This window comes from Rutidosis leptorrhynchoides, chromosome 4 (genome assembly GCF_046630445.1).
Source record: "Rutidosis leptorrhynchoides isolate AG116_Rl617_1_P2 chromosome 4, CSIRO_AGI_Rlap_v1, whole genome shotgun sequence".
Lineage (NCBI taxonomy): Eukaryota > Viridiplantae > Streptophyta > Magnoliopsida > Asterales > Asteraceae > Rutidosis > Rutidosis leptorrhynchoides.
In genome coordinates this window covers 620,470,247-620,479,524 of record NC_092336.1, presented here as the reverse complement: position 1 = coordinate 620,479,524, position 9,278 = coordinate 620,470,247, and positions in this window count along the sequence as shown.

The following is a 9,278-nucleotide window of genomic DNA, read 5'->3' as shown; positions in this document are numbered from 1 at the left end:
AATATTTTTTGGTTGTCTTGTGTTTGAATGAATGTTGATTGCATCTAGTGTTGAATTGTTTGATCGTTATCCTCTTAGTTTAACTTGGAATAAATGATGACGTGCACGACCCTTGTTAAACAGTAGATTGTTGGTGCTTGGTTACCCCTTCAAGCGATAATTGTGATGCTATAGACAATTGCGAGATAAATTATCTGAATGTTGTGTTGCGTGAGTGGAGTTGGTCGTAACAGAACGGGTTGGCATTGACTTAGTGACGGTGGGATTTTAAATTGATGTTTTTTTGGCTTATGGATTGACAGATGAGAAAACTAATGAACTTTGGCAATGCTTGTTATCTTAGGATGTGTTTTGGTGTAGCTACCGGTGTGACCAATTGTGTTGGTATTTGTTACCTATGACCCGTGTTGGCTATGACTTAGCAGATTTCGAGGACGGAATCTCTTTAAGGGGTAGATTTATAACACCCTCGAAGCGGGCCTAGCTGTTAGATTACTATTTTGCCCTCAGGTTGTGTGGTGTTATTATATGCTTTTATTCTAATTTTATATTTTGTATTATTTAATGATGTGGATAGGACCAGTATGTGACAAGGGTCACAGAACAAGTTTGTTTATTTAATTTGGACTCCGTTAGGGCAGTCAAATTAAGTACGAAAGATATCAGATAACTGATAAATGCCCGTGTGTTGCACATTGTGGGAATTTAACCCAAATATGATGCCTAGTGTTGTCATATCTTGCATTTTCCAGATTCTTCCCAAATCACACCCCGTACTTCATCTCCTTCACCTACAAAACCCTAATCCTTAATCCTTGTTCTTGAGCTCAAATCATTTACATTTTCGTGTTCCTTGTGATCTACTGAGTCTATCAAGGTAAGAATCACAAGTTTTCATGCTTTAATCTTTGAGAAAATTTAGTTTTTGTGTTAGTTTTTACAAAGTGCGTATTTTGGGTCAAAGTGGTTAAATTTGGTGTTGTTAGTGTCAAAACCTTATGGGTTTGTGTTTCTAAATGATCAATGTATCAGATTTGATAAGTTTTGAGGTTAAAAACGTGCTCTAGATCGAGAATTGGTCGATTTTGGGTGAAACCCGTCACTTTGTCTTCAGCTTCTGCAGATGAACACAATCGGCCGACTGTCTCTTGACAGTCGACCGACCGACGCGACCATCGACCGACTGACTCGACCATCGGCCGAGTGTGTCTGTGAGAGACCATCGACCGAGTGACAAGACACTCGGCCGAGTGAGTGTTGACAGTCGGCCGACTGTCTCTGACAGTCGACCGAGTGTCTTTGGCGGTGAATATTTTACTAAGTGTTAATTTTTTAGCCGTTATGCTGCCCGTTTGTATATTGATGATCATGATATTATAACTAAGTTGTGAGTGTTGTTTTCAGGTGATACGAACGAGGAGAAGACTCGGTGACATTAGACTACCGAGTGATGTCGGTATCGGTGAGTGGGACTAACTGGAGTATATAGTATAGAGTAGCATGTTATATTATGAATGCCATGCTTGATAGATATACTTGCTACTAATGTTAGTTAGTACGTTGTGATGACTGCATGTTAGTTGATGCTTGTCTGCTGGAGCCCAGTGCGTCCCTATTGTGTGGTATCCTCGGTAGGAGAGATCAACCTACGGGTTGGGTTCCTCATGTGGTGGCCTAGACAATCGTGGTGTATATATATGTGAATGACGCGTCTGTCGCGTGTGGATTATATATATACAACACGGTGGTGGAGGAACTTCTGGTAAGCCCCAGTCAGATCAGCTGGTGGTTAATGGTTTGGCAGAGCCGCCAGAGTCTCTGTAGACGGCACTTGGGTGATGTTTGTGTGTTAGGCTTTGTGACATGATTAGTATAACGGTTCATGTATACTATTACCTGTAGTTAGTTGCACTCACTTAGCTTCGTGCTAACCCCCTCCTCTTCCCTGCAGGTTGACTGTTGCATACTTGATAGATTCCAGGGAGACGGATTGTTGGGAGATATGTTTGACTACTCGGAACTCTGATGTCGCGTCTTTTCTATTAAAGTTGTATTTACGTTTTAATATAACACCCGATCATTTATTTATTAACGTGTATATCATTAAATGGATTGTATATATATACATGTTTATATTATGTATTTGTTAAATTGGTCTTCCGCTGTATTTGGGGAAAAAAAAATTGGGGTGTTATACAACTATTCGAAGCTCTAGTGTCCGAAATCATCGCATTATTCTTGAGAACATTAGAGAACAACATCTCATAACCATCTCCACAACTCCACTAGTCGTCTAACTCCCACTAGCCCGATAACTTCTGTCGATTACCAAACTCAGTCCGAGTTCCCGACACCCTCAACAATTATAGAAAGCTCAAGTTTCGAGACTTACAAGATTATGCTCCCCATCTACAAACTAAAGACTCCTAATTGGTCACCATTGAAGAAAACCGCTCCCCCATTTGAACCATCATCGAAACCAGAGCAACAGTCGAATGCGTTCTAACCAACACCCTTCGAAAACCAGATTTTTTAATGCCAAGAAGCTCAAACCCCTCGCACTCGCATTATCAAACCTAAATATCATCCTGAAACTGCAACAACTTTGAAAATACGTATATGAAAATCTAACAGTTTGATCATCGTCAATTTTTACCACATTTATATCTACGTGTCTTTTATCTACATTCCAAAAATCACATCGATCCAAGGGTGACGAACCATATATGAATATTCACATCCAACTACGCATGAACCTCCGAATTTAACTCAACCATTACGTCGCACGGGATAGCGAGGAACGAGAACTCATATCCGTTACCCGGATCTCTCGGAAAAATCTCTCTGCAACAAACCCATGAATTCGACCTCTGACTCTGTAACCCGCTGCGAAAAATCACCATCATAATGCAACTAACGTCCCAATTACATCAAAAACTGCCAGAACCGTCACCCTAATTCTGGTGTGATCAACTCTCCATGGATACAAACACATAGCCCTGAGTTCACCGCGATCAACTATGTCACGTGGTCTCAATACATGTTGCAAAGCGAAAAATCATATACCCGACGTTTTGATAACCATGATGATCGTAAACCTGATTTTAATTCGTCATCGTGCCCGATTTTCGAACCTTAAAACTCTGATACCACGTATTGGGATTTGTAGGATTCAACAAGACAAGTGATTTATATTAATCACTAACTCACAAGCGATAAACGAATTAGCTAACGTATTAAGACGAAATAAATATATAATTGACACAAGATTTAATGTGGTTATATCTTAACCCCAAAGCACGGAGAAAACTTTACTCCACGAGCGCAAATCACAGATTTTCTACTATAAATTTCGTACACACATTTACAGTTTACCTGGGGGTATTAGTGGGTAGTGATATTTCAAAAGTCATTTTTGATAGATTCACATAAATTTACTACAATATCCTTAAATGATGTTTTACAAAAGTTTTATGATAGAATTTATTTGAGGGTATTTTAAGGAGATAACATCAAAAAGTGGTGCATCTATTAAAAATACATATGATAATATCAACTTCCATTATTGATAGTGCAAATAACAACGAATTAGAATCAAAAATGGAATCCTAATTCGCTATCAGGTTTCAGATGGCCCGACCAATTTTCGCGACCATAATAGCACACCTTGCAGTAGCAAGCCTTCACGACCCTAACTGCCCTATTCACAACCGTGAAACTATGACCAGTTTTAAAGTATTCTTCTTGTCATGAGATTTTTCTGTTTCTTGTTCAAACCGACTTCAAACTCCAACATATAAAACTCACTAAAAGTTGAAGGATCAATATTCAACATGTAAAGAATACTATAAGCGTATAAAATATACTTCCCGCCCCATTTCAAATGTCAACCTTTTCATTTTGTATTGTCTTATATCTAATGTTCACTTGGTATTTCAACTCATCGTAATAGGTTATTCTGAAGAGAGAAGAGTGTGACTGGTAAATAATGAAGTAGTGAGATTTTTTAAAACTGTATGGAAAAAATAAGTAAACACTTAGTAGTGAGATGGAGATATTATAACTTACCTACACATATATTTATGAAATACTCCGTATAAATGTATTTTAGAATGTGAGGAAAAGCTTCTCCATTGGTATCTTTCGAGGCTTTTACTTTCTTCTTTTTTGTTAGTTGTTGATGATGACACACAAACCTCCTCAAACTCCAATTCATCAATCACCTTTTAATATTTTTTAATTCTCCGATCTTATCAAAAATCATGTTTTTTTAAAGTTAAAGTTAATGTCTAGTACTAAAGTATAATATATTTACTACTTTCTATATAAAAATAATAATATAAAACGTAAGGAAAATGATCCTTGATTGTTTTCATTTTCATTTATACAATATGTATAAATTATATTGCCAATGATATCCCTAAATTAGTAACAGAATAACAACCCATGCATGTTTATAGGGTGGAGATACACATCAATCTCTGATCTCTATTTTAAATTCAAATAAATATATAATGTATATATTTCATAGATACAGAATACAGAAAAATGGTTATTAGGAAGTTAAATAAAAAGTACTTAGTTAAAAGTTAGGTGTTGTTTGTTTTTTTTCTTCTGTAAATCTTATTATGTCTTATATATGCGCGTCCGCAGACATTTTTACTGCAGATAGTTTGTTTATTCTTAAGACATAAGATAAAATAATGTTTTATTATGTTTGCAACCTCGCAGACTATAATTATGCTTCAAAGTGTTGCAGACGGAATTTAGTTATTTTGCAGACATAAAATCAAATAGTCTTCACTATTCAACATACATACCTTTAGATCACATCTTCTTTACAGACATGATCCGCAGATCTTCAGACAAAAATATCTTAAAAAACAAACATCACCTTACTCTTTATGTCCAAATCTATTATCTCCAGATCAAAAACACTTAAGAAAAAATGATTGTCACATGTAATTTTATATTTACTTTTCAGTTTTTATTAGGGGCATAAAAGAACTTTAACACAATATTATTTTCTATTTCTGAAATTGAACGATCAATTTGGAAAAATTCAAAAAGAAAGAGTGAACTATAGAATTGAAACGGAGTATTTATGTTTTTATCTAAAAATATTCAATTTAAAAGTTAAAAAAGTAATGCTTTTACTACTATACATATATATATAAGGGCAGGATCAATGGGGAATTAACCAATCGGGGGAAGCGGGGAGAAGCAAATTTTTTTTTTCTTCGTTTTTTTGAATTTTTTTTTCCGGCATCAAGATCACACGAAAATAAGAACATTTAGAAGAGACACTTTGTGATGAATGTTATTATTTAGGCGGGAAAACGATCGACAAAAATAACATTCAAGATAATATTGTTCGTGAAGAATATGAACGTTTTTTTTTCTTCATGTTTTGTGAAGTAAAATTTAGCCCGATTTAGAGTTTAGGGTTTAGAGTTTGGTGTTTTGGGTTTATTCCATAAACCCAAAACACCACCCATAAACCCAAAACACCAAACCCTAAACCCTAAACTCTAAACCGTTCGTGTTAAAAACTCAATCTAAATCCTAAATCTAAACCCTAAATCTAAACCCTAAACCCTAAATTTCTAAACCCTAATATCTAAACACTATAAACCCTAATGTCTAAACCCTAATATCTAAATCCCAATAGTTAAAACCTCAAAATACGCTCGAAAAACACGATAATTGTTATATATTACTTCTTCGAGCGTTTTCTCGCCAAAATAAAAACATTTATCACAAAATGTCTCTACTAAATGTTCATATTTTCATCTCATCTATAATGTTCGTGAACAAAGTTTTTTCAAAAAACGAAAAAAAAAAAAAATCTTCCACCCGCTTCCCCCCGATTGATTACTTCCCTTTTGATCTTGCCAATATATATATATATATATATATATATATATATATATATATATATATATATATATATATATATATATATATATATATATATATATATATATATATATATATATATATATTTTATATAAAAAGAAAAGTAGTGAAGTTTTGTGTGTATAGAGTAGATAGAAGAAAAGCAAGGAAGAGTTGCAGGATATACAATAATGATACGGAGTAGAGTCTAGGGCAGGGTGTAGTCTTTTCTTTGCATATTAGACCACCAAAAGGAATAAACTTTGAGTCATCTCCATCAGTTATTTTTATATAGACAAAATTGTGCGATTGTCGTCGTTGTATTAAACAACACAAGTAATTTTTACTATATCTTTTATTTTTAACCTCGTTGATCTTCATTTTTCATTTTATAACACGGATGTCCCTGAGTGTAACTTCCGTTATTTTTCACCGTTAAGTATTGTCACATGCGTAGCATGTAAGGGCAATTTTGTCCAGTTCATTTTGTTTAGTGATGTATAAACTCTTGTTCGCTATTACCGTTTGAATTCTAAGTTCTCTGTAACCAAAAACAATCAAAACAAGCGATCTAAAACAACAAAAAATGGTTCTTGAAATTTTTGATTTGATCAGAAGCGAATATGACATGAAATAGCTGAGGAATTATATGGTATGTTTTTTTCTTTGCATATGTTATTCCCTTGAATACGAAATATAGAAGTTTCATAATGTTAACTTAAAGACCATAATTGTTATTGGTTTTTTCTATTATTTGTTTATATGCAATTGATTATCCATCAATGTTTACTTTAAAATTACATTATGAACGTGTCTTGGCTAAACCACCAGGCATAGAGTATTTGAATGGTATAATATACTTATATGATGGTGTTGATAGCTTTAACTTTACTATGAAAAGCCTTGATGAAGGATTAGAGAACTGGGTATGGTTTGCTAAGAAAATGTACTATCATTTTTCGATTCCTGAAACAAATATGGACAATGGATTACATACTTTTGGTAATGATGAAGACGTTAATATAATGTGACGACCCGACAAAATCTTCATTGATGGCGCCGTCAACTTAGGTCCCGTAACGTGGTCATAAGTCCTTAAAACCAAGTTTGACCAAAATATGTCGCATTCATTTCAAATGTAGAGATGTTTTAAAGTTTACAAAGTAGTTTTTTTTTTTTTTTTTTTTTTTTTTTTTTTTGAAAAGCCTTACAAAAGTAGTTTTTCCGTTAAATTTAATTTTAACACCGTCTTTTTTTTTAAAACATAATCTTTCGTATTTAAATTAATAGTTTCCGTGAGTAACGTTCATTATATTCCCGCTATTTAATTTTGACATCACCCGTTTACTCGAGCGTTTTAAAAATATTCGTTTGGTTAATTCCCGCACCCGCTTTGAAACTCGAGGGACCGGAGTTGCCAAATGGGCAAACTAGTTGACTAGGTCAACTAGTCAACCCATTTTTCCACCATTCATTCATTCCATCATCTCCCTCATCTCTTTTCTCTCCATCTCAAGAACACACACATAAACCCATTCCATTCATTCATCATCTAAATTCAATCTTGGAAGCTCACAACAAATCCGACTACATATTCTTGATCCTCTCATCATTCTCTACGATTTGATACTAACCACACCGATTTTGGGTAACTTTCTAAAAACTCTAGATTTCTATAAATTCGTGTTTTTGACTTGAAATTGTGTTAGTTAGTGTCTATGGCTCGTGTCTAGCATGAATATATGTTTTGTTTGCTCGATTTGTTGATTTGAGTAACTAGTTTGAACTTTTGAAGTGGGTTAGCTTAATCTTTGATTTTGGATGATTGAAAGTTGTTTAATTGTTAAAGTTCATGTTTTAATTGTGTTACTAGTATCATTAGCTTCATTTTGATGTATAGGTTGATTAAGGAAACTCCAAGAACATGATTAATGATTTTGTGAACTTGGATTAGGCTTTGATGAGCTTTACATGAACTTTTGATGCGTCAAATGCTATGAGATATTGTTGTTAAGTGTTTTGTTGCAATGTGTGTTTGATTACCTTCGAAACGGCATAACATACATGTAAATTGGTTGCCCGAATCATAAAATGCGTTTTTGGAACTTGAACTTTGATTATGAATGTTTAATTGTGGTTTTTGGTTGTTATAAGTGGAAGTTTGATTGATGATATGTGTTTAGTTGCATTCCTCGTCAAAATACCTTTCCAACGATATAAGATACATGTTTAGGAGATTTGCGGTTTGTGAGTTAGGAATTTTTGAAGTTGGATTCGTGCATAAGTTGAAAACTGCATAAAATAGCTGAACAGCATGGTGCGCGGCGCGCACCTCACCCCGCGCGGCGCGCAAATGGGTCTGGCCAGATTCTGCTCATTATGTCCCTTTTCACGTGAAATGTTTGACTAGCTACCGACCTCCGATTCACATGAAACTTGTTTTAATATACTTGTATATGAATATTTAGCATAGAAAAATAGTTCGGGACCCGACCCGAACGCGTTGACTTTTCGTTGACTTTGACCAAGTTTGACTTTTAGTCAAACTTAACCAAACTTTTATGCAATCGTTCTAACATGCTTTTATACTTGATTCTCGCATGAAACTTGGCAACGTGATTCACATGCTATATTTAATCGAGTCGTAATGAGCCATAGGACTAATTGAACACATTTCACCCGACCTTGTGTCGTAACCGGTTAATTGATATAACTTACTTGTTTAGGTCAAGGCTAAGCAACTTTCATGCACACGTTTACTTGTTGAAGTACCTTTATACTCGTGCACTCGAGGTGAGATCATAGTCCCACTTTTACTCTTTTAAACTTACTTTTGGGATGAGAAAACATAAACGATTCTTTTGAACTAAGTGAACACAAGAACGGGAAAACAAACATTCTACATACGAGTTTAGAACGAAAATCCTCAATCCGATTATCATTAGTTACATCAGATGGTGTAAGCGAGAACTTATGTTATATGGCCATATGGGTTGACAACCCTCATCCTTGACGGTTCGCTACCGTCTACGGATGAAATATATTTTCGGGAACAGTGTTGTTCTAGCACTAATTGATGGGGTATTCAACGGACGGAATGTTAAGCTTTGATAATTGGGTGCTCGTGAATATTAACTTTTAGAATGTACTACTATTATTTCAACTTTGCAAATCTTGTGGTTCGACTTACTTTACTTTTACTCACTTACTCAAACCTATGATTTCACCAACGTTTTTGCGTTGACAGATTCTTCTATGTTTTCTCAGGTTTTCACATGGCTATTTGTTACACGCTTCCGCACTCTTTGATTACTTGATTGGAGTCTACCATGCATGCATACGCTAGGGATAGCATTTTTGGATTCAAACTTTTGTCTACT